Below are 26,778 nucleotides of genomic sequence, written 5' to 3' on the forward strand. Positions count from 1 at the left end.
GAGTTTCACCATACTGGCCAGGCTGGTGTCAAACTCCTGACCTCAAGTGATCTGCCTGCCTTGGCCTCCCAAAGTGCTGGGATTCCAGATGTGAGCCACTGCACTGGGACCGAGACTGGGCAAGTTACAAAAGAAAGAGGTTTAATGGACTTATAGTTCTACATGGCTGGGGAAGACTCACAATCATGGCAGAAGGTGAAAGGCACATCTCACATGGCAGCAGACAAGGGAGGAGAGCTTGTGCAGGGAAACTTCCCTTTTTAAACCATCAGATCTCATGAGACTTATTCATTAGCATCAGAACAGCTTGGGAAAGACCTGCCTCCATGGTTCAGTGTCCTCCCACTGGATCCCTCCCACAACATGTGGGAATTCAAGATGAGATTTGGGTGGGAAGACAGCCAAACCATATCACCCACCGTGAGTAAAAGCCTTTCATTTGGTGAACGGGAGTGATGATTCTTGTCTCATGGCTAAACTTAGAAGAAATAGAATGGAGGGCCTCCTTGTGTAGGACTTTAGGTTCCAAAGGAATGAGACTTCTGATAGAATAATAGATTCATATTGCGTGTTACACACTCACTTTAGGTGAAATGGAGGTTGATAGAATTGGACCCTACAACCTCACAATCGTTTTGCCTAAGTGAATTATGCATATGATATTTATAAAAACAGTTTGTAAACTATAACAGAAAGATAACTTTCAAACTCTGCCCCTGGGGTCAGTACATAGAAAGGGGCCTTTCTTAGACCCTGCATCCCACCAAATGGACAATGGAAATTCATGTCCGTGATGAAAACCACACGTCATCAAGGCAATACTTAATCAGTTTCCCCCTAGCCTGCTTAATGAGTTTTTTTGACTCCCGTTGTGCCACATTAAACATTTCCATTTACATGATCACAAGCCCCTAAGTAGAAGCTCCCTCATCTGAAGCATGAGAAACATGGATATTTATATAAAATTTGAACCTGAGATCACACTCTGGAAACTCCTGAGATTAGATCTGGCCTGTAGGTATATTTTGTTAGCATTGCACAGGCTTTACATTTTAAATTAGTGGCCAACATTTAAGATATTGTGTAAAAATTCAGATTTTGGCTTTCTCTGGAAAGATGACAATATCTGGCAAACCTAGTCTAATATTTCTTCTTTTCCTTTAAGATGAAACATGTGCTCAACTTTTTCACAGTTTCCACCATTCGCTATTGTCTTACACCTGGCCTGCCTTGCTCATTTATGTTACTGGTTGGCCACTGCAGACATCAGATTTTGTGACTACTGATTTGAAAGAAACCAGTGAGTGAGTGTACATGACTGGAAGGATGTAATGAATGGTGGGGTGGCATAAAGTCACTACCTGGCAGGGGCAGCTGTGCTAAGCAAGTCATCTCAGCAGCTAAGCCCTCCCTTTCTGGGAGATACAGTAAAGGAGGAGCAGACATTACTGAGGGCCTGCTGTGTGCTTGGTTTCTTTCAGGAATCACTTCATTTCATACTCAAAACAGTTTCCTGAGGCGTGTCTTTTATCTTCCACTTTTTAAATATGGGGACGCAGGGAGGTTAGGTAGCATGCACTCATTCACATTGGTAAATGAGTAACGGAATCAGGATTTGAAGTCAGGTCTTTGAGGCTCCAGATTACAAGCTCTTGAACCCAGAATGTGTTTAGCTCTGGCATTTGATTCTTCTGGTCTAAATATAAACCTGTACCTTGGGGAAAACAGTTTTACATTCTCTATGGCCTGGGGATGAGATCTGACTAGTGTCTAAAACAGAACAAAATGTCTGAAGAACCCTGGACTAGCTGGTTTATTTGGGGCAAGAGTCTTAAAAGGGAAACCCCTTCAAATTAGAGGTTGTGGGGTTGAGCTTACTGAGGTGTCTGAAAGGTGCCACCTTGAGAAAAATCGAATCGAATGCAACGTGACTTCCAGTTCTATAGGAGGCCACTTGCAGTTTTCTAATCAGATCTGACTACATTAAATGGGGCTCCATTCAGCTTGTTAAAAACTTTGGTGTAAATTGGGCTGTCTGGGAGAGTTTGTGTGGGGGGAGGGCAGCTTTAAAAATTCCATTTGCATAATGTTTCCTAGAGGAAAACTCTACAAAAGGGATCAGTCAAGGGAGGGAATGTACAGTACCTCCTTTTAGCAGCCTACTATACATCAACAAGCATAAAAATAAACAAGATGGTCGTTATCCAGCCTTTGGACCTAGGCTTTTGAATATATGTAGCAACCTTTGGTGTTACATTGGCAAAACAGACACAAGCACATTTGACTGTTGGAAGGCGTTTAATGAGCACATTATTTGATTTTTATGTTTGGTAAACTACTTGGTGATGCAGAAACTGCTTTCACAATTCTTAAAAACCGGCTCATTATATGAACCTATAACACCCAGAGTGGGTTCTCCTACTTTGAGTGCTGAGGAATTAGGCCTCCAGGGGACTTATTAAAAGAATGCAGGTGTTTGCTTTCTTCAACAACACTATGAAATTACCCTGATAATATAATTTCCTAAAGTCTTTTGTTCCACAGTCAGGCACCCAGGGGTACTCCCTGTTATTTGCATCGTTGGTGACTTGCCCTTTGAAACTCCTCCAGCAACATATTCAGTTGTTTGGAAACACAATGACAAGCTCCTCTCATCTTTATGAAGCCAAAATTTGGAGACAATAGATAATTGAGGAAAGTGTTCTTCATTTTTGGGTTTGGCATGTTTGTAGCCGCAGAGAAGGACACATTACATATGTTTTCCTAGGTTCTGGGAGATGGAACTTTTTTTTTAAATAAAATTTTAGTGTAACAGCATTTTTTTTCCTGTAAGACTTCCATGTATTTTTAAATTGTTTTTGAGCTTTGAGTTGGTAGGAGGTGCTCCTTACAACGTTTGATTTGCAAACATTTATTCCTTGGTTTAACCCTTCATCATTATGACCACCATCACTCAACTGACTCACCACAAACTGGGTAAATACTTATCTTTCTTTAATTATCTTGGTTTTTAATTAACCTTTCTTAAATGTATGCATAGCTTCCATTTTATTTCGATGTTTAATATTAGAAGTGTTTTGGGTCTTTATTTAGTAGTTTGTTTTCTTTTCCCCCCAAAAAAATTCAACTTTTCTTTGAGATTCAAGGGTACATGTGCAGATTTGTTACATGGATATGTTGCATGATGCTGAAGTTTGGGGTACAAATGATTCCATCATCCAGGTAGTGGGTATAGTACCCAATAGGTAGTTTTTCAGCCCTTGCCCTCCTTTTTCTCCTCTACCCTCTAGTAGTCCTCTGTATCTCCTTGATAAAAACATTTTTAAGGCAGTGTATTTCTTATTCTAAAATAATTTTGGTCAAATTGTTGGATGATAAATATGCAGTTTAGACAATTTGGGAAATGCAGCAAAGTCCAGCGATTTATGCAAAAAACAAGCACAACTTTGTAATCCAATCACCAGTACACTTAGCACTAGTCTGTGATTTCCTTCTAGTCTGTTTTTCTGGAGGCCAGAAGTCCAAAATCAAGGTGTCATCAGGGTTGGTTCCCTCTGGAGGCTCTGAGGGAGACTGTTCTGTGCCTCTCTCCGAGCCTCTAGTGGCTGCTGGCAATCCTTGGTGTTCTTGGCTTGTGGATGCATCACTTCCGTCTCTGCCTGCATCATCACATGCCATTCTCCCTGTGTATTCTGTTTCCCTTCCCTTCTCTTATAAGGACCTATCATTGGATTTAGGACTACCCTAGGCCAGGATGAGCTCATCTTAAGATTCGTAACTACATCTGCAAAGATCCTTTTTCCAGCTAAGTTCACATTTAGAGGTAGACATATCTTTTGAAAGGGTACCATTTAATCCACCATAATAGTTTTGGTAATAAAGCATATGCAGTTTTATATATATTTTTTTAATTTATTATACTTTAAGTTCTGGGATACATGTGTAGAATGTGCAGGTTTGTTACATAGGTATACATGTGCCATGATGGTTTGCAGCACCCATCAACCTATCATCTAGGTTTGGAGCCCCGCATGCATTAGGTATTTGTGTTCTAAATGTGTTATTTGTAAAAGCACTGTGGCTAGAAAGGGCTGGGCCTTGACTTTGGGGCAGCTGTGTGAGAAATATGCTATACTTGACTTTTCGAGGCACAGTTGGATGCTTGAAACAGGAAAGGTTTGTATTGGTTGGTGCAAAAGTAATTACAGTTTTTTGCCATTAAAAGTAATGGCAAAAGTCACAGTTACTTTTTTACCAACCTAATACATGCTACTAATAGTGGATGGAATTCTGTGATGGAATTTGCCGTCTGTATTGATGAGTTCCGCTCCCTGAATCAGTTGACCCTCAGGTCACCCTCCAAAGTCCATCCATCTTCTTTTAGCTTTTGTTGGGCCTTGCCAGGGGAGTGTATAGGAAATGAACTAATAGTGTGTGGACAGTTATTTGTGGGAAGAGCTTTTGACCCTGGGGCCTTTTAATTATTGTCTTTGTTACATAATTCATTTTCAAAGGAAAAAATAGGCATCCTTAGAAAAGGAAATTCTTAGCTATTTTAGAAATGGGTTCCAACTCCAAAAAATCCTGCCAGAAATTGCTGTCTCCACCCCTTACTTCTCTGTCAACACAACCAGAAAAATATGTTAATTGTACTACCCCATTCCCTGATTTCTTTTAGATCCAATATGAAAGGATCCAGGTTTAGCAGAGTAAATTATCTGAAACAAAATAAAAATAACTTCTGAGTTTATTATCATCATATTAGGTACATTAACTAAACATTTTCAATGTGCGAGGAATATTATATTCTAAGTAATTATTAAAATCATTTATGAGACAGACACCAATATTCATATTGTTCTCATGAGGAAGGGGATGCTACAAGTTTAAGCGACAGGCATACCTCAGAGATATTGAGGGTTTGGTTTCAGACCACTGCAGTAAAGGCAATATTGCAATAAAGCGAGTCACACACATATTTTGGTTTTCCAGTCTGGATAAAAGTTATGTTTACACTATGCTGTAGTGTATTAAGTGTGCAATAGCATTATGTCTTAAAAAAAACAATGTGCATACCTTAATTTAAAAATATGGCTGGGTGCAGTGATTCATGCTACCTGTAATCCCAGCATTTATGGAGGCTGAGTCAGGAGGATCACTTGAGCTCAGGAGTTTGAGACCAGCCTGTAAACATGGCAAAACCCCATCTCTACAAAAAATACACACACACACACACACACACAATTAGCCAGGCGTGGTGGCATGTGCCTGTAGTCCCAGCTACTGGGGAGGCTGAGATGGGAAAATCACTTGAGCCTGGGCAGAGGTTGCAGTGAGCCAAGATGGCGCCACTCCACTCTAGCCTGGGTAACCGAGTGAGACCCTATCTCCAACAAATAGAATAAAATAAAAATTGTATTGCTATAAATGTTAATGATCATTTGCGCCTTCAGCAGATTGTAACCTTTTTGCTGGTAGAGGGTCTTGCTTGGGTGTTGGTGGCTGCCGACTGATCTGTGTGGTAGTCGCTGAAGGTTGGGGTAGCTGTGGCAATTTCTAAAAATAAGACAGCAATGAAGTTTGCCCCATCAGTTGATTCTGCCTTTTGCAGCAGTTTTCTCTGTAGCATGCAGTGCTGTTTGAGAGCATTTTACCCACAGTAGAATTTCTTTCAAAATTAGAGCCAGTCATCTCTGACCCTGCTGCTGCTTTATCAACAACATTTATGTAATACTCTAAATCCTTTGTTGTCAGTGCAACAATGTTCACAGCATCTTCAAAGAGTACATTCCATCTCAAGAAACCACTTTTGGTTTTCTTACCTATAATAAGCAAATCCTCATCCATCAAGTTTGATCACGAGATTGCAGCAATTCACTCACATCGTTAGGCTCCCCTTCTAATTCTATTTCTCTTGCTATTTCCACCATATCTGCAGTTCCTACCTCCACTGAAGTCTTGAACCCCTCGAAGTCATCTGTGGTTGGAATCAGTTTCTTCCAAATTCCTGCTAATGTTGATATTTTGACCTTCTCCCACGAATCACAAATGTTCTGAATGGCATCTAGAATGGTGAATCTTTTCCAGAGGATTTTTTATTCGCCTTGCTCAGATCCTTCAGAAGAATCACTATAGCAGCTGTAGTCTTACGAGATGTAGTTCTTAAATAATAGACTTGAAAGTCAAAATGACTCCTTGATCCATGGACTGCAGAATGGATGCTGTGTTAACAGGCATGAAAACACATTCATCTCCTTGTACATCTTCAGCAGAGCTCTTGGGTGACCAGGTGCATTGTCAATGAGCAGTCATATTTTGAAAGGCATATTTTTTCTGAGCAACTGTTCTCAACAGTGGGCTTAAAATATTCAGTTAACCATGCTGTAAACAGATGTGCTGTCATTCAGGCTTTGTTGTTCTATTTATAGAGCACAGGCAGAATCGAATTCTTAAGAGCCCTAAGATTTCTGGAATGGTCAGTGAGAGTTGGACTTGACTTAAAGTCATCAGCTGCATTAGTCCCTGACAAGAGAGTCAGCTGGTCCTTTGAAGCTTTGAAGTCAGACATTGATTTCTCCTCTCTAGTTAGGAAAGTCTTAGATGGCATCTTCTTCCAATAGAAGGCTGTTTCATCTACACTGAAAATCTATTGTTTTGTGTGGCCACCTTCATCAATGATCATAGCTGGACCTTCTGGATAACTTGCTGCAGCTTCTCCATCAGGATTTGCTGCTTCACCTTACGCTTTTATGTTATACAGATAGCTTCTTTCTGTAAGCCTCGTGAACCAACCTCTGCTAGCTTCAAATTTTTCTTCTGCAGCTCTTTCACCTCTCTCAGCCTTCATAGATTTGAAGAGAGTTGGGGACCTGCCCTGGATTAGGCTTTGCCTTAAAGGAATGTTGTGGCTGGTTTGCTTTTCTATCCAGACCACTCACACTTTCTCTGTATCAGCCATAAGGCTGTTTTGCTTCCTCATCATGTGTGTGTTCCCTGGAGTAGCATTTTAAATTTCTTTTAAGAACTTTTCCGTTGCATTCAAAACTGAGCTCTTTGGCATAAGAGGCCTAGCTTTTGGTCTATCACGACTTTTGACATTCCTTCTTCACTAAGCTTAATCGTTTCTAGCTTTTAAAGTAGGAGAAGTGCAACTCTTCCTTTCACTTGAACACGAGGAGGCCACCGGAGGGTTTTTAATTGGCCTCATTTTGATCTTGTTGTGTCTCAGGGAATAGGCAGGCCTGAGGAGATGGGAGCGAGATGGGGAATGGCTGGTCTGTGGAGCAGTCAAAACACACACAGTTATCAATTATATTTGCCATCTTATATGGGCAGAATTTGTGGCTCCCGAAAACAACTACAATAGTAACATCAAAGATTGCTGGTCACAAATCACCATAACAGATATAATATCGATGAAAAGGTCTGAAAGAGTTCAAGAATTGGCAAAATGTGACACAGAGACGTGAAGTGAACACATCCTGTTGGAAAAACAGCACTAATAGACTTATTTAACAAAGGGTTGCCGCAAACCTTCAATTTGTAAAAAATGCAATATTTGCAAAGTGCATAAAGGAAAGTGTGATAAGCTGTGGCATGCCTGTACTTCCCTGTGTTACCTTGGTCACGCAGCTAGCTGGTGTGGAAACTAACATTAGATCTTAGGACTCTGACCACAGACTTCCAGCTCATGTAATACACCTGGCTCTGGATGGGTGGTACAGGCCCGAAATCAGTGGTTTTTCACACTTTATTATACACTAGAAGCACCTGGAGGGTTTCTCGCCATCTTCAGAGTTTCCCATTTATTAATTCCTAGTTGGGGCTTAGAATTTGCATTTCCATAAGTTCCCAGGTGTTGCTGCTTGTCCAGGACCACAGTTTGAGAACCACTGGTCCAAACCCTAGCCCAGCCCTCCAAGACTTAACAGTCACATCAGAGAGACCAAATAAACAGATAAACATATATGGCTTAAATGATTTAAATGACTGTTCAGTTCAGCAGTCCACAAGCTTTCTTATCACAAAGTCGTTTAGAGTACAGTTAAACAACAGGTAGGTGTTGAAGGCTAGGAGTTTGGGTGGGAAGGAGAGTTTGTTTGCCTTGAGCTTGAGTATGTTCTTCACCTCCTCTTCTTCACAATCACTTAGAGACTATGGAGTTTAATAGATGATCTTTAGGATCTTTCATCAGATGGAAAGTATAATAGAACCAGCAAAGGTGTATGAAAATGACTAAAGATTTATGAGAAGTTAATCATAAAATACAGGGTAAGCCTACAGAAATCAAAATAGTATGGTACTGCATCAGGAGTAGAGAGATCCCTGCGACAGACTACAGCATCTTCAAAACTAGATCCAAGTCACTATGGGACAATGGTGGATGAGAAAGGGGATGTTTAAAAGTCCTGGGGAGATGGAAATGTAATAATAGACACAGGGGAATCATAAAAGGGGGAGGGCTGGATGGGGGAGGGTTGAAGAAATACCTGTTGGGTATAATGTTCACTATTCAGGTGATGGGCACCTTAGAAGCCCAAATCTCACCATTGTGCAATATATCCATGTAACAGACCTGCATGTGTACCTCCTAAACCTTTTTTTTTTAAAAAAAAAAGCCCTGGGAAAAAGGTACAATAAATGGTTGAAGTAATTAAGAGATGAATCAAAAACTTTTAATTAAAAAATTGAAACTGTATTATGGATGAATGTTTTTACAAATTTAGTAAGTAAAAGGCGTGTCTAAATTTAGATATTTTTCTCTTACTTTTTCTTCCCCTTACTCCCTATCCTCTGGCCACACTGGCCACCTTGCTGTGCCCCAGACAGAAGGCACATCCCTACCTCAGGGCATTTGCCCTTATGGGTACCTGCCACAGTTATGCATGAAGTTTGCTCCCTCACTGCCCTCCAGGCCTGTAAAATAACACTCCATTCACTCACTCCCTTTCCCCTTCCCCCTTTTCTGTTTTTTCATAGCACTCATCACTGCCCGACATATTATACTTTTAGTGGATTGTTTTTCATTGTGCCTTAAAATTAATTAATTTAGCCTACACAAGAATTTAAACCTCATAAGCATGTTTAGTTCCATGTCTCTTTGGTTCAATTCTCTAGCACCCAGAAAAATCCTGGTGTTTAGCAAAAATCCTGAATATTTTGAATGAATGAATACATGAATGGATGACATGAAACTGGAAATACATGAATGGATGACATGAAAGTCATAAAGGAAGATGAACTATTTTGACATGAATAACTTGAAAATTGTCAAAAGTCAAAAAACATTGAGAAAATTATTTGGAGAGCCTATGTTATGGAGAGACCCAATTTTTAAAAATATGAAAAACAACTCTAATAAAAATAAACATTAAACAGCTCATTAGAAAATTGGGCAAAGTATCCTAGCAGACAGATGTGTGAGAAACTATCATTTGTTGTCTTAATGAATATGTAACCATTTCTAGTGTTTCTATTTATTTGTGAGTCCAATCTAAATATCCATTAGATAATAGGTGTAGAATGATGAACTCTGTGTTCTGTGAATGATAGCATCTCTTTTCCTAGAAATTATTTATTTGTTTTTAAGACGGGGTCTTGCTATGTTGCCCAGGCTGGTCTTGAACTCCTGGGTTCAAGCATTCCTCCCACCTCAGCTTCTCAAAGTGCTGGGATTACAGGCGTGAGCCACCTCGCCTGGCCTTTTCCTAGAAATTATTAAAATAGTAGGCATACTCTCATGTTTTGGTTGAGCTTGTTTCACTTCTGTCAAGAAGATTAAAAGACCTCTTAAGTTTCCTTAGGATTTGGAATTGCCCTTGGTTGTAAACAAGATTGACAGCTGTGATAGTTTAACTGTAACGCAAAAGAAGACAGGAAAATAACTATAAAACAACAACATCTACAACATCAAAAAATCACTTCTGTATCTAGAGACCTGGGCATTTGGACACTCAGAGGTACATTTCTGTTTTTCATGTTACAATGACATGAGAGTGGTGCTACTGGCATTCAGTGAGCTGGGCAGTGATAGTAAACATTCTGTAATCTGAGAGAGAGCCACCAAATGAAGGTAGTCCTGCTCAAATGCCAACAGCAACCTCCCATTCATGGAGATGCATCAGACACTCCTGCCAGCAGCAACTCCCTTGGGGAAGTGCACAGGACTCCTCTGGTAGTGGAAACCTACTTACCTTCTCCAGACCTCAGTTTTCCTCATCCATAAATTGAGGGAGATAGACTGTAGAATCGGGAAAGGCCCCGTCATCATTAGCACATGGTGATAGTATTGCTGGGCTTTATTGTTGAGATAGCCAACCAAGCAGATTTTGGCAAGAAGAAATTCAAGAGAACAGAACTTCTTTACTCAACCCCCTTGATTTCCTGGAGGAACCAGAAAATCTCCGTTCCCTTTATAAAGCATGCAGTTAGTAGGTCCCTCTCCGAAGCTCTCATTCTTTTGATCCCTCTAGTTGTGTTGGAGAGTTGTATATTTAACAAGAGTGAGTTGTGTTTTTTTTAAAATAGGTGTATGCTGTTATACCTGCTGTTGTAATTACACGTTATTTTTGTGAACCCATGAAATATGAATGTGAAAAGAAAGAATTGTTGTTTCTCTGGAAACTCAGCTGAATGCTTGGAAATGTCTCAAAAATGTATGCTAAACAAACAAACGGTTGAATCAGGTTTTGAGAAAAACAACTATAAAAGATTAGGGATGAGACAGAAATTATGAAAGGACCTAGATTTAAAAAGAAAAAAACAAAACAGTGCCTTTAAGTTCTGACACTGCTCTTAAAAAATCTTTTAGACTTGGAAATTGAAGAGAATGCATTGTATGTGTGTCTTATGCATGAAATGTAAGGTACTCTAATCTGTAAACTCATGGGCAAAAGCTTCTCCACAACCATAAAATGAATGTATGGTTATATATCTCAGGAAGGACATTTGAGATTTAACATATATACGTATTTTGTGAGTCCTTAATGTGACAGATCTGCTGGTTGTCGCCACATTCATTGTTTATTTCTTTCTTAGAAATATAACCTTCAAATTATTGTCTGGCACGTAACCTGAGAATTAAGACAATATTTCCCAGCCCTCGTTGCTCCTAGGGGTTGCCGTATGACTAGGTTCTAGCCAAAGGAATATAAATGTGAGTGGTACGTACAACTTCTGGGAAGTGCTGTTTAAGGGAAACCCTTTACCTTTCTTTCCCGCTTCCTGCCCACAAGAATGTGGATGTGATCCTTGGAAGCCCTGTGTTGAGGAAAGCAGAAAAAGATAGGCAGTGCCTAGGTCTCTGATGACCATAGAGGTACCATAGTAGCCCTGAACTGCATAACTCCAGACTATCTTTAAATGGGAGGGAGTTAATTTGTATCTTGTATAAGCTGCTATTATTTTCGGTTTTCAATTGTTCTCAGCTGAATTTCATCCCAAATGGATTTTTTTAAAATTACTGACTACAGATGTTGCTTATATTAGATAAGAAGCTCTATCACACCAGGTACAGCCCTAGGGTCAAGAATTAATTTTGACTACTTCAAAAGATTTGCTAGAACAGTCATTTCTAACAATAGGCTACACACTCTGTTCTCAATGGTTGAAAATCCAAAATCATTCTTTTCATTTTCAGAGCACTTGCTAAGGGCATGTGTGCTATTGCAGAATATACTGTTTTGAAGCAGGATGACTTCATTTGAAACTTTGACTTTTCATAAGTTACTAGATATAATAGATATTAAAAGGAAGACTTTTTTTCATACTCAACTTCTCTGTAAATTTATGTCATTATCTATCAAGGAATAACCTGGGACATTTCGAGAATGTCATCATGTAACGCTGATTTCACCATCTGAGAAAGCACATATGCTGTTTTGGAATGCATTTAGAACTGCTTATTTTAGGATTAAAGGGTATAGAATGAAGGAATATGATTAATCCCTTTGATAGCCCCTATCATTTTACCAGCAGACTAAGCAGAGAGATTGAGTTCACATTACATATGTGGAGAAGTATGCCACAGTGCTACTGTATGTGAGCGTGGGTGAGGGCTGAAACCTTATAGCTTTTGTGCAAACACAAAACGGCATGTGCCTTTTTAACCTCTTAATTTAATAATCATCATCCAAAAAATTTTCTTGCTGGAAAGTCGATCTTGTTGGTTGTGTCCCAGGATAGTTTTGTGTGAAAGTCTTTAAGCTGGAATTATCTTTCTGATGGTTATTACTGACAGCTTTCTCAGATTATGTGAAGAGTGTTAAACTGGTAATAAAAAATGTCTGAGAAGTTCGGATGACATTTTGAGGTCAAGTTTTCACAAGTAAGGGGAACGCACTGGGAAATTGATTTATAAGGAGTTTAGAGGGAATTCATTCATTCATTAAAATTTGTTTGCCTACTATGGCCTCATATGCCATGAAATACTATAATATTGATATCATAAATTTATATATCTAAAGTTAGATGGCTTTTCTTGATATATATATAGTATATATATGTACATATAAATAATACTTATGCCAGTATAAATATATATGTATGTATGTATGTATGTATGTATGTGTATATGTATTAATACATACGCTTTGTTTTTTTAACACAAATGGTGGTACACCCAGATACTACCCTTTTTTTTTGATCTTCAGCAATAGATCTCGGAGACATTTCAACGTCAGTGTACATAACTTTTTTTTTTCTTTTTGAGACAGAGTCTGCCTCTGTTGCCCAGGCTGGAGTACAGTGGCACAACCTTGGCACACTGCAAACTTTGCCTCCAGGGTTCAAGCAATTCTTGTGTCTATCCTCCGGACTAGCTGGGATTACAGGCATGCACCACCATGCCTGGCTAATTTTTGTATTTTTGTAGAGACGGAGTTTCACTGTGTTAGCCAGGCTGGTCTCGAACTCTTGGCCTCAAGTGATCCGCCTGCCTTGGCCTCCCAACGTACTGGGATGACAGGTGAGAGCCACTACGCCTGGCCAACATAACTATTCTTAATTAAAAATGTAAAACATCCATATAAAGTCCCTTTCTATAGCTTTATTATAATTTATTTTTTACCAATTCTCCACTGATGATCATTTAAGATGTTTTAAGTTTCTGGTGGTCACAAATGGTGCTTCAGTATACATTCTTGGCTGTACATCATCATTGCCTCTGTGTGTGAAAATATCTGTAGCATAAATTCCTAGAAGTAGAATTATGGAATCAAATCGTATATGCATTTTAATTAGGTAAATATTGCTAAATAGAAAAAAATTGGGTTTCAAAAATGTATAGGCCTATCAATTTTGATTACAATACATGGCTGGCTAATTTTAAATGGCTAAGCACTTAACTTCAACAAACCTTTTGGAATGTCATTTAAAAATTTTTTTTATTGTGGTGAAATTTACATAACTGGAACACCATTTTTATTCATTATTTTCATTTGTCAACTTCACGTTCTTGCAAAATCACTACATTGGATTTCATCCCCTTGTACTTAAGATAGAAACTATTAAATAATTTTATCCTGGTAGAGTCTCTGTGGAAATAAGACCTAGCATCCTTATCATAGATAGGGACCAACATGCTGTCAACATGTAACTCCTGATAATGCAGTCAGCTACTGAATTTTGGTGTTAGCAGACTGTGAATTTGTGTTCAATGTGAGTTTGTGTTCTGCCACAAGGTCAGGTGGAATGAGGCAGAGGGCTGGGTTTTAAGGATTTTGGTACTGGTCTGTTTTGCCGCCTCATTTTTTCAACCCATCTTTGGGTCTTGATTTACACATCTGTAAAAGTCAAGGGGTTAAGTGGATTAGGGAATAAAACTCTTCCCCCTCACTTTTCCCATCACAACCTCCAGAAATGTTTCTTTAAACTAAACCTTGAACCCAGTTTGGAAATCACAGGATAAATGGGCCTGGAAGCATCTGTTTCTCTCCACTCCCACCACAACACTGCTGTAGTCCAAACCTCCACTACTTCTTGCCTAAACAACTGCCCTCACCTCCTAAATAGTTCTCTCCACTTCTGCCTTTCTCTTCCTCTAATCTATCCCCCACAAAGCAGTCAGATACAAAGAAATGGTTCTTAGGAAACATTGAGCAGATACAAAAATGTTGATAAAATATGTATAAGGCATAAACAATAGTGATATAATGGACACCCCTGAGCCTACCAGCTGGCTTTAGGAAAAAGAACCTTGTTATTATCTTTTCTGATTCCATTCTCTTCCCACTTCCCCACCGTCCACAAAAGGTGTACCACTCTCTTGAGTTACAGATTTATCATGTCCTTTCTTTGCTTCATAGCTTTGCCAAAAGTAGGTCTCCCTAATGGTATTTTGTTTGGCTCTGCTTGTGTTCTTTTGGGACATACATGCAAGAGCTTCTCTGGAGCATGTACCTAGGAGTGGATTTGCCAGACTGTGGTGTGTGTACCTGTAACTTTACTAGATAAGGATGCATTGTTTTCCAGAGGGGTTATGTTAGTTTATTGTCCCATCAGCAGGTAAGATTCTCTTTGCCTCTCATCCTCACCTGCACTTAATTTTGTCAAGCCTCCCTTCAATCCTTTTTAGACATGTTTTTTTCTCTCTGGAACATCCTTTCCCCATTGATTCCCAGTGCTGGCTGCTTCTCCTCTCATCCTCCAGGTTTCAGATTAAATGCCACCTTCTTGGAACATTTCTCTGACCCATGTCCTCCTTGCCCCAAGACTGTAAGCTCCAGGAGGGCAGAGCCCATGTCTGTTTGGGCCACTGTTGTACTCCCCAGGGCCTAGAGCTGCACAAGGCACCTGATAGATGCTCAAGACATAATTGGTGAAATGAGTAAGTGACCGTGAGTCGAGTCCTTTCCAGTCGAAAGTACCCTCTGGTCGAGTGAAAGGAAAGAAGGATATGAGAAGGTTAAAGCAAACTCACTCCATGTTTGCTTCTGGCTTCAAGGCAGTTTCATGATGGAGCTGATATGTGAAGGCTTCTTTCAAGGAGTGTAGGTGCTAAGCTACTTTGATGGAACAGATCACTTCCAATGCTGGATACTAAAAGTGATGTTTGGATGAAATAAATGAATAAATAGCTTATAAATAAGCAGGAGTTATAGACTTGGTTGTCTTCAAAGAAAGGTGAGTGAGGATGCTTTCAGGGCATAGAATTAACTTATATTCTAGGCATCATAACGTGGAAAAGCATATGTTAAGCCTAGATGGGAGGCCTGGGAACTTTTTTTTTTTTTTTTTTTTTTTAGGGCTTTTTTTTTTTATTATTATACTTTAGGGTTTTAGGGTACATGTGCACAATGTGCAGGTTTGTTACATATGTAACCATGTGCCATGTTGATTTCCTGCACCCATTAACTCGTCATTTAGCATTAGGTGTATCTCCTAATGCTGTCCCTCCCCCCTCCCCCCACCCCACAACAGTCCCCGGAGCGTGATGTTCCCCTTCCTGTGTCCATGAGTTCTCATTGTTCAATTCCCACCTATGAGTGAGAACATGCGGTGTTTGGTTTTTTGTCCTTGCGATAGTTTACTGAGAATGATGTTTTCCAGTTTCATCCATGTCCCTACAAAGGACACGAACTCATCATTTTTTATGGCTGCATAGTATTCCATGGTGTATATGTGCCACATTTTCTTAATCCAGTCTATCGTTGTTGGACATTTGGGTTGGTTCCAACTCTTTGCTATTGTGAATAGTGCCGCAATAAACATACGTGTGCATGTGTCTTTATAGCAGCATGATTTATAGTCCTTTGGGTATATACCCAGTAATGGGATGGCTGGGTCAAATGGTATTTCTAGTTCTAGATCCCTCAGGAATCGCCACACTGACTTCCACAATGGTTGAACTAGTTTACAGTCCCACCAACAGTGTAAAAGTGTTCCTATTTCTCCACATCCTCTCCAGCACCTGTTGTTTCCTGATTTTTTAATGATGGCCATTCTAACTGGTGTGAGATGGTATCTCACTGTGGTTTTGATTTGCATTTCTCTGATGGCCAGTGATGAGGAGCATTTCTTCATGTGTTTTTTGGCTGCATAAATGTCTTCTTTTGAGAAGTGTCTGTTCATGTCCTCTGCCCACTTTTTGATGGGGTTGTTTGTTTTTTTCTTGTAAATTTGTTTGAGTTCATTGTAGATTCTGGATATTAGCCCTTTGTCAGATGAGTAGGTTGCAAAAATTTTCTCCCATTGTGTAGGTTGCCTGTTGACTCTGATGATAGTTTCTTTTGCTGTGCAGAAGCTCTTTAGTTTAATGAGATCCCATTTGTCGATTTTGGCTTTTTTTGCCATTGCTTTTGGTGTTTTAGACATGAAGTCCTTGCCCACGCCTATGTCCTGAATGGTATTGCCTAGGTTTTCTTGTAGGATTTTAATGGTTTTAGGTCTAACATATAAGTCTTTAATCCATCTTGAATTAATTTTTGTATAAGGTGTAAGGAAGGGATCCAGTTTCAGCTTTCTACATATGGCTAGCCAGTTTTCCCAGCACCATTTATTAAATAGGGAATCCTTTCCCCATTTCTTGTTTTTGTCAGGTTTGTCAAAGATCAGATAGTTGTAGCTATGCGGCATCATTTCTGAGGGCTCTGTTCTGTTCCATTGATCTATGTCTCTGTTGTGGTACCAGTACCATGCTGTTTTGGTTACTGTAGCCTTGTAGTATAGTTTAAAGTCAGGTAGCGTGATGCCTCCAGCTTTGTTCTTTTGGCTTAGGATTGACTTGGCGATGCGGGCTCTTTTTTGGTTCCATATGAACTTTAAAGTAGTTTTTTTCCAATTCTGTGAAGAAAGTCATTGGTAGCTTGATGGGGATGGCATTGAATCTATAAATTACCTTGGGCAGTACGGCCATTTTCACGATATTGATTCTTCCTACCCATGAGCATGGAATGTTCTTCCATTTGTTTGTATCCTCTTTTATTTCCTTGAGCAGTGGTTTGTAGTTCTCCTTGAAGAGGTCCTTCACATCCCTTGTAAGTTGGATTCCTAGGTATTTTATTCTCTTTGAAGCAATTGTGAATGGGAGTTCACTCATGATTTGGCTCTCTGTTTGTCTGTGATTGGTGTACAAGAATGCTTGTGATTTTTGTACATTAATTTTGTATCCTGAGACTTTGCTGAAGTTGCTAATCAGCTTAAGGAGATTTTGGGCTGAGACAATGGGGTTTTCTAGATATACAATCATGTCATCTGCAAACAGGGACAATTTGACTTCCTCTTTTCCTAATTGAATACCCTTTATTTCCTTCTCCTGCCTGATTGCTCTGGCCAGAACTTCCAGCACTATGTTGAATAGGAGCGGTGAGAGAGGGCATCCCTGTCTTGTGCCAGTTTTCAGAGGGAATGCTTCCAGTTTTTGCCCATTCAGTATGATATTGGCTGTGGGTTTGTTGTAGATAGCTCTTATTATTTTGAGATACGTCCCATCAATACCTAATTTATTGAGAGTTTTTAGCATGAAGGGTTGTTGAATTTTGTCAAAGGCCTTTTCTGCATCTATTGAGATAATCATGTGGTTTTTGTCTTTGGTTCTGTTTATATGCTGGATTACATTTATTGATTTGCGTATGTTGAACCAGCCTTGCATCCCAGGGATGAAGCCCACTTGATCATGGTGGATAAGCTTTTTGATGTGCTGCTGGATTCGGTTTGCCAGTATTTTATTGAGGATTTTTGCATCAATGTTCATCAAGGATATTGGTCTGAAATTCTCTTTTTTGGTTATGTCTCTGCCAGGTTTTGGTATCAGGACGATGCTGGCTTCGTAAAATGTGTTAGGGAGGATACCCTCTTTTTCTATCGATTGGAATAGTTTCAGAAGGAATGGTACCAGTTCCTCCTTGTACCTCTGGTAGAATTCAGCTGTGAATCCATCAGGTCCTGGACTCTTTTTGGTTGGTAAGCTATTGATTATTGCCACAATTTCAGAACCTGTTATTGGTCTATTCAGAGATTCAACTTCTTCCTGGTTTAGTCTTGGGAGGGTGTATTTCTCGAGGAATTTATCCATTTCTTCTAGATTTTCTAGTTTATTTGCATAGAGGTGTTTGTAGTATTCTCTGATGGTAGATTGTATTTCTGTGGGATCGGTGGTGATATCCCCTTTTTCGTTTTTTATTGCATCTATTTGATTCTTCTCTCTTTTCTTCTTTATTAGTCTTGCTAGCGGTCCATCAATTTTGTTGATCTTTTCAAAAAACCAGCTCCTGGATTCATTAATTTTTTGAAGGGTTTTCTGTGTCTCTATTTCCTTCAGTTCTGCTCTGATTTTAGTTATTTCTAGCCTTCTGCTAGCTTTTGAATGTGTTTGCTCTTGCTTTTCTAGTTCTTTTAATTGTGATGTTAGGGTGTCAATTTTGGATCTTTCCTGCTTTCTCTTGTGGGCATTTAGTGCTATAAATTTCCCTCTACACACTGCTTTGAACGTGTCCCAGAGATTCTGGTATGTTGTGTCTTTGTTCTCGTTGGTTTCAAAGAACATCTTTATTTCTGCCTTCATTTCATTATGTACCCAATAGTCATTCAGGAGCAGGTTGTTCAGTTTCCATGTAGTTGAGCAGTTTTGACTGAGTTTCTTAATCCTGAGTTCTAGTTTGATTGCACTGTGGTCTGAGAGACAGTTTGTTATAATCTCTGTTCTTTTACATTTGCTGAGAAGAGCTTTACTTCCAACTATGTGGTCAATTTTGGAATAGGTGTGGTGTGGTGCTGAAAAAAATGTATATTCTGTTGATTTGGGGTGGGGAGTTCTGTAGATGTCTATTAGGTCCACTTTATGTAGAGCTGAGTTCAATTCCTGGATATCCTTGTTAACTTTCTGTCTCGTTGATCTGTCTAATGCTGACAGTGGGGTGTTAAAATCTCCCATTATTATTGTGTGGGAGTTTAAGTCCCTTTGTAGGTCACTGAGGACTTGCTTTATGAATCTGGGTGCTCCTGTGTTGGGTGCATATATATTTAGGATAGTTAGCTCTTCTTGTTGAATTGATCCCTTTACCATTATGTAATGGCCTTCTTTGTCTCTTTTGATCTTTGCTGGTTTAAAGTCTATTTTATCAGAGACTAGGATTGCAACCCCGATTAGCAGGGCATTCTTAACTGCACTTCCAAAAGAAGAATTCAGCTTCAGCCTTTCATTCATTCATTCATTCATTTAACATGTGTATTTCGTATCATTATGAGCCACACACTGTGGTAGGTTCTGGATACTCCCAGGTTTTAACAAGATATTGGTCTTCTCATAATGGAGCTGACATTCCAGTAGGAAGACAGATGTTAAAGAAAGAATTACCCAATTACAGGGTGCTTTGCAGCAGATAACCCAGTCAGGAAGGTTTCTCAGAATAAATGGGCTTTGAACTGAGTGCTAAAGAATTTACCAGGCCAAAGTTGAGGTGGTACAGTATGCACAGAGAGGGAGAGAGAGGAGAACTCCAATCAGAGAGAATGGCACATGCAAAGGCCTTGTAATGTAAGGGACATATCAGAAGAACAACCAAAAGAAATGCATGTGTTGAGTACAGAATGGTACCAGATGAATCTGCAGAGGCAAAGACAGACTCTATGGAGCGCAGGTCTTTAGACTAGGAGTTGGCGTACTTTGTCTACAAAGTGCCAGATAGTAAAGATTTTAGTCTTGAAGGGCCAAGAGGCAAAATCAATGATATATTTGTATGTCAAGAGAGAAAACAAATTTGCACAAAATTTTTTTATTGGTCAATTTCAAAATACAATCATAATAACTAAGTATAGCTTTTTCTAATACAGATCACCTGAGATGAATGGGATATTGGGGGAGGAAAATATTTAGCTTAATTAGTGTTCTGTATTACCAGAATAGATGGTAAATGTTTATCTGTTAATGCTGACCTGAAATGAGAGATATTATGTATTTCAATCTTTCTAAATGCCTTTCTGCATGCATTGATATTGCCAAACACTGATATCTATCCATAACCATATAATGTTAATTAAGCATATTCATGGCTTGGCAGGCACGTATAGAATTCTATTAGAGTTTTCTCTTGATAGTTGCCTTTTAGCATGTCACTACATTGCATATTAATCACTTGCAATTGAAAATGAGATAGAAGCTCCTCAATTGCTAGTTAAGTGGATTTTGACATATAAAGATTTCCTTTGCATTTATATCAAAGTCTGAAAAACGGTGCTGGAACTGCAGTTTAAGCTCAGAAACTATATACACTTTAAATTTGTGTGTAATAGAGAAGTCATTTCCTGTTTTAACTTTTGACAGCATGGGAAGTGTTTAAAACAATCTAACATTACTTGTGATCCAAACAGTGTTATCAATGAAATTACTTTATAACAGTATAAGTTTTGCTTATAAGAACAGTTTTGCCTTGTAATTTTAGGTACAATCCATTAAGAAACATGATCAACTCTGAAGCAAAAGCTAATATTCAGAGCCATTAAGTGTTGAATTACAGTGATTGAGAGCAGCTATAGTTCAAAAAATTTTAATCTTGACCCTGAGCTCAAAAATCAAAATAAAACTTTACCCCACTGCCAAGCCATCAAATTGCTGTGTAGTAGGACAAGTCAAGGTATTGAGCTTTCAGTTCTGACAAAAAATTCACAAAATAGATGATGGGTAAGTCCGTGGTAGAAAATAAAGTCCACTATTGACACTACTAGTTCTATAGCACTTAATAGGTCAAATATTTTACACAAAGTACCCGCAAATGAATAATACAGTGAATAACCATAGGCTTTAAACATCTAACAGTTTCACAAGCTTTGTAAATTTGTCCAATTAAAGCTTTTTATGCTCCACACATATTTGTACTACCATCAGTTGTCAACACATCTTAGCAGATTCCACTTCAGTTGTTCTGCAGTTCTTTCCCAACCTTTTTGAAATATTCTCACCTCTACTTGTTCCATAAACTATTCCACTATTCCACAAATTATTCCCCTATTCCACTAGTTCCACTAGACTCTTCAAAGAGTCTAATTCTTTAGTCACTTCATACTGGGCATTTTCTCCTCAAAGAAATGATAACACCTGAATAACATCAGTAATATGTGTGGACCCTTCAAGAGCCAGTGAAAACCACTCAAAATAATCTGCTTTGTTTTTTTAGTTGACTATTAATGTGGTTCCCAATGTTATTAGCTTTTCAAGCAATAGTCCTTGCCAAAAGGGTAGTTAAGTTTATTTTCTCTGGACACATTTCTTCAGATGTTGCTGTTAAACAGGATTTAATGAACTCACCATTGGTAAATTGTTTTCCTTGCTTGGCTAACAAATGAGCAACTTGGAAACTTACTCATTTTCGTGTTTTTTATTTTTTGTGGAGGGATTATGCTATGGTGAGATATTCCATTTTAAATTTTCTAAATTTTTGACCATTGTTTTTCTGTGAGTTGGGAATATTGTGATGAGTATTTAGTTTGGTGATGGTATATATTGTATTCTTTTAGCACAGCTATAGTGTCTTTTCGTAATAATCACAAGGCTTTGTCATCTAAATTTGATAACAAAATAATCCACATGCCATTGTACCTTAAAAGTGCAACATTCAAAGTCTACCTTTCTCTTCTTTTCTTGATTTGTCATAATGGTATACACTGGTAATAAGCACATAAGTTGTAATGATCTAGCAATACACACATCACTCAAAACACTCTCAAATTAAAACAGTGTCACTGTGATTTTTGTGCACCAAGAAGCAGTATGAAGCTGAGACTCAATTCTTTTTTTGCAGCATGAAAGCAGCTATAGACATCAGGTAAATTAATGAATGTGGCTGTATTCCAATAAAACTTTATTAATAGACACTGAAATTTGAAATTCATATGATTTTATGTGTTAAGAAATATTATTTTTGGTTTACTTTTTCTCAATTATTTAAAAACATAAAAATCATCCTTAGCTTGCAAACTGTACAGAAACAGGTGGTGGGCTGGATTTGGCTCACAGGCTGAAGTTTGCCAGCCCCTGCTTTAGACCATGGTGAGTATGTTGGGCTTCACATCAGTTCAGAAGGCCTGCTTACTGTCTGTATAAGAACGTTTTCCCAAAAAGCCAGTGCAGGCCCTAAAAGCATTAACCAAGCAGGTAGGCTAACATGATGCATCTCCTTGCAGGATGGTACCCGAGTCATAGGGAAATGCGGTGGTTACTGTGGGAAATGCACTCCATCCTCTGGTACTGGCCTGGAGGTGCGAGTTTTATAGCTAAGGTAAGTAGTCCCATGTCTGCCTGGCTGTCTGTCTTTTATTTTTTTCTGTAGCCTATATGAGCAAATGTGGGAGGATCAGGCAGCGTTACAGTTAAGCATCTTGAAGCTGACCCAATACTGTTGTACCTTTTTTATCTCCTGCTCCTCTGTCCTCATGTGACTGAAGCCATCAGTCTTCTGCCATCAGACGTGGGTTCTCCTCTACAGAGCTGGCCTATTTATTTATTTGCTTTTAGATTTTAGATTCAGGAGGTACATGTGCAAGTTTGTTACACTGATAAAGTGTGTTGAGATGTAGGCTTCGTTTGAACCCATCACCCAGATAGTGAAAGTAGTATCCAATAAATAGTTTTCCCTTCCCTTCCTCCTCCCTTTTGGAGTCACCAGTGTCCATTATTTCAATCTTTATGTCCATGTGTACCCAATGTTCCACTCTCACTTATAAGCAAGAGCATATGGTATTTGATTTTTTGTTTCTGTGTTAATTCACTTACGAAAATGGCCTCCAGCTGCATCCATATTGCTGCAAAGGACATGATTTCATTATTTTTTATGGCTGCATAGTATTTCATCATGTATACAGAGCACATTTTTAAAATCCACTCCACCATTAATGGGCACCTAGGTTGATTCCACGTTTGCTATTGTGAATAGTGCTGCAATAAACGTGTGAGTGCAGGTGTCTTTTTGGTTGAATGATTTATTTTCTTTTTGATATATACCCAGCAATGGATTGCTGGGGTAAATGGTAGTTCTATTTTTAGTTCTTTAAGAAATCTCCAAACTGCTTTTCACAGAGGTTGAAATAATTTACAGTCCCACCAACCGTGTATTCCATTTTTCTCTGCAATCTCACCAATATCTGTTATCCTTTTACTTTTTGAGAATAGCCATTCTGATTGGCATGAGATGTTATCTCAGTGTGGTTTTGACTTGCATTTCTGTGATGATTAGTGATGTTCAGCATTTTTTCTTATATTTGTTGGCTGTTTGTGTGTCTTCTTTTGAGAAGTGTCTGTCCATGTCCTTTGCCCACTTTTTAATAGGATTGTTTGTTTTTTTCTTGTTGATTTGCTTAAGTTCCTTATAGATTCTGGATAATATTCCTTTATCAAATGTATAGGTTAAAATGTTTTCTCCTATTCTGTAGGTTGTCCGTTTATTCTGTTGATAGTTTCTTTTGATGTACAGAAGCTCTTTAATTTAGTTAGATCTCCATTATCAATTTTTGTTTTGTTGCATCTGCTTTTGAGGACTTAGTCATAATTTGTTTGCCTAGGCCAATGTTCAGAAGAGTATTTCCTGGGTTTTCTTCTAGAATTTTTATGGTTTGAAGTCTTACATTTAAGTCTTTAATGTATCCTGAGTTACTTTTTGTATATGGTAAGAGGTAAGAGTTCCATTTCATTCTTCTGTGTATAGTTAGCCAGTTTTTCCAGCACCGTTTATTATAGGGTATGCTTTCCCCATTGTTTATTTTTGTTGACTGTGTTGAAGTCCAGTTGTTTATAGACTTATAGCTTTATTTCTGGGTTCCTTATTCTGTTCCATTAATTTATGTGTCTATTTTAGTACCAGTACCATGCTGTTTTGGTTACCTTTAGTTTGCTGCCTTAGAGTAGAGTTTGAAGTCTGGTAATATGATACCTCTGGCTTCGTTCTTTTTGCTTGGGATTGCTTTCACTTTTAGACTCTGCTTTGGTTCCATATCAATTTTAGAATAGTTCTTCTAACACTGTAAAGAATAACATTGGTAATTTGATAGGAATTTTGTTGAATCTGTGGATTTCTTTGGGCAGTATGGACATTTTAATGCTATTGATTCTTCCAATAGATGAGCATGGAACATTTTTCTATTTGTGTCATCTATGATTTCCTTAAGCAATGTTTATAATTCTCCTTATAGAGCTCTTTTACCTGCTTGGTTAGATGTATTCCTAGGTATTTTATTCTTTTTGTGGTGATTGTAAATTGGATTGCATTCTTGATTTGGTTCTCAGCTTGAATGTTATTTGTGTATAGAAATGCTTCTGATTTTTGTACATTTATTTTGCACCCTGAAAATTTACTGAAGTCGTTTTTCAGGTCTGGGAATCTTTTGGTGGAATACGTAGGGTTTTCTCTGTATAGAATCATATTGTCAGTGAAGGAAGATAATTTGACTTCCTCTTTTCCTGTTTTGTTGTATTTTCTTTCTTTCTCTTGCCTGATTGCTCTGGCTAAGATTTCCAATACTGTGTTGAATAGGAGTGTTGAGACTACACGTTCTTGCCTTGTTCCAATTCTTAGGAGGAATGCTTCCAACTTTTGCCTATTAAGTATGATATTGGCTGTGCGTTTGTTAGAGATGGCTTTTATTATTCTGAGATATGTTCTTTTGATGTCTTATGCCTTGTACGTTTTTATCATGAAGGGATGTTGGATTTTATCAAATGCTTTTTCTGCATGTATTGATATGGTCATATTGTTTTTGTTTTTAATTGTTTGTGTGGTGAATCACATTTATTGATTTGCATATGTTGAATGATCCTTGCCTCCCAAGAATAAAGTCCACTTGATCATGGTAGATTCTCTTTTTGGTATGTTGCTGGATTCAGTTTGCTAGTATTTTGTTGAGGATTTTCATGTCAGTGTTCATCAGGGAGATTAGTCTGTAGTTTTCTTTTTTTGTTGTGTCTTTGCAAGGTATTGGTATCAGGATGATAGAGGTTTCATAGAATGAGTTAGGAAGGAATATCTCTTCTTCGATTTTTTAGAAATTGTTTCAATAGGATTGGTACCACTTGTTTGCAGAACTTATTTAAAATGCTGCTTATTGGGCCGCATCTCTAGGGGTCCTGCTTCATTAGGTCTCTGGTGGATTCAGGGACCTGTAGTTTTAATACAGAGAATTCTAATGCAAGTGAATCACAGCTCATCCTTTGAGAAATACTTCCCAAGAATGTAATAGTAAAACCACAGTGGCATTTGTTGAGCAATATTTCATTGAATCCTCACAACAAAACTGTGTAGAGGAGCTGCTGTTTTACATATGAGGAAGCTGAGGCCCACAACAATTAAGTAACTTGCTTAAGATCATGATGAGGCTGGGCATGGTGGCTCATGCCTGTAATTCCAGCACTTTGTGAAGCTGTGGCAGGCAGATCACTTGAGGTCAGGAGTTCGAGACCAGTCTGGCTAACATGGTGAAACCCCATCTCTACTATAAATTCAAAATTTAGCTGAGTGTGTTGGCACATGCCTGTAGTCCTAGCTACTTGGGAGCCTGAGGCAGGAGAATCGCTTTAATCTGGGAGGCAGAGGTTGCAGTCAGCCAAGACCACGCCACTGCACTCCAGCCTGGGTGACAGAGTAAGACTCTGTCTCAAAAAAAAAAAAAAAAACTAAAAGGTAATGATAAATTCCCTTGGCAGAACTCAGAGTGTCCTACAATAAAGCCAGTGCTCTTAATCACTCCACTGTGCCACACCCCTGTTACTCATAGTGTGGTCCAAGAATCAGCATGATCAGCTTTACCTAGGAACTTGTTAGAAATGCACAATGTCAGGCCTCACCCTATACCTGTGAAATCAGAATCTGCATTTTAACAAAGTCCACAGGAGTCATGCATATTAAAGTTCGGCAATCCCTGACCTATGTACATTATGCCACAAAGTGATTCTTCTGCTGAGTAAAAGACGGAACTTGTCACTCTTTTCATCATCCCGGTGTCTTCAGCTACAAGGGATGAGCTCAACCAATTCATGTGACCCTCCTGCATCTTCCCTCAAGCTTCCAGTAGCCCATTACCGTGTAAGGCTCTTGAAGATCCTGATACAAGAGTGCCTATTTGCCATTTAGGATTACTTCTGTTACAAGGAGCTAAGGAAATGAAGGAAATTTATCATCTTAAGTGACTGAGATATCCAAGAAGTATGCTAACTTCAGGCATGGCTAGGTCCAGAAGTTCAGTCATCAGTACTCTTTCTTTCTTCATCAATCAGCAATAATTGCCTCTTAAATGACTTCATTCTCAGGCAGATCATTGCCCCCCACACCATGGTCCTGGGCAGCTCTAGGATTACATCATTCTTCCAACTTATGATTCAAGTGAACACTCATCCCCTAGCATGCATGCTGCAAAATAACTCTGTTTAGCTCTGGTTAGGTCAAATGGTCACTTTTGAGCAAATCACAACATCCAAGGATCTGAGATCATGTACCCACCTAGAGTCAGGTGATTGACAGCTTCAGCTGGAAGAGGGATGATTCTCAAAGGACAAGAAGGCATTTTGTTATCAGAAAGGGGGAGATGGGATGGAGGCATGCAAAAATCAGCAGGTGTCCGCTAGAGATCACCATTGTATATGTACTGTATATATTTTGTATCTAAGAAGATAAATTTTATATAGCACATATATACAATATTTACATATATAAACATATTTATAGAAAAAGACTAGAAGGAAATACCAAAATACCAATATATGAAGAGCGGTTATCTCAGGTGCAGGGATTTCATGCTAATGGGTTTTTAAATTTTATTCTATATTACTTCCCTGAAACTTCCGTGTTTCTTACAGCAAACGAA

The 26,778-nt window shown here is 38.7% G+C and overlaps 1 long non-coding RNA gene across 1 annotated transcript in view; it reads left to right on the plus strand.

The window, feature by feature from the left end:
- LOC134735500 (uncharacterized) overlaps nt 1-26,778 on the plus strand; it is a 40,106-nt gene that overhangs the window by 11,416 nt on the left and 1,912 nt on the right. Inside the window, exon 3 of the long non-coding RNA XR_010118683.1 lies at nt 22,114-22,208. This is a non-coding gene — a long non-coding RNA (uncharacterized lncRNA). The remainder of the gene's footprint in view (nt 1-22,113; nt 22,209-26,778) is intronic.

The sequence above is a fragment of the Symphalangus syndactylus genome, chromosome 21 (genome assembly GCF_028878055.3).
Source record: "Symphalangus syndactylus isolate Jambi chromosome 21, NHGRI_mSymSyn1-v2.1_pri, whole genome shotgun sequence".
Classification (NCBI taxonomy): domain Eukaryota; kingdom Metazoa; phylum Chordata; class Mammalia; order Primates; family Hylobatidae; genus Symphalangus; species Symphalangus syndactylus.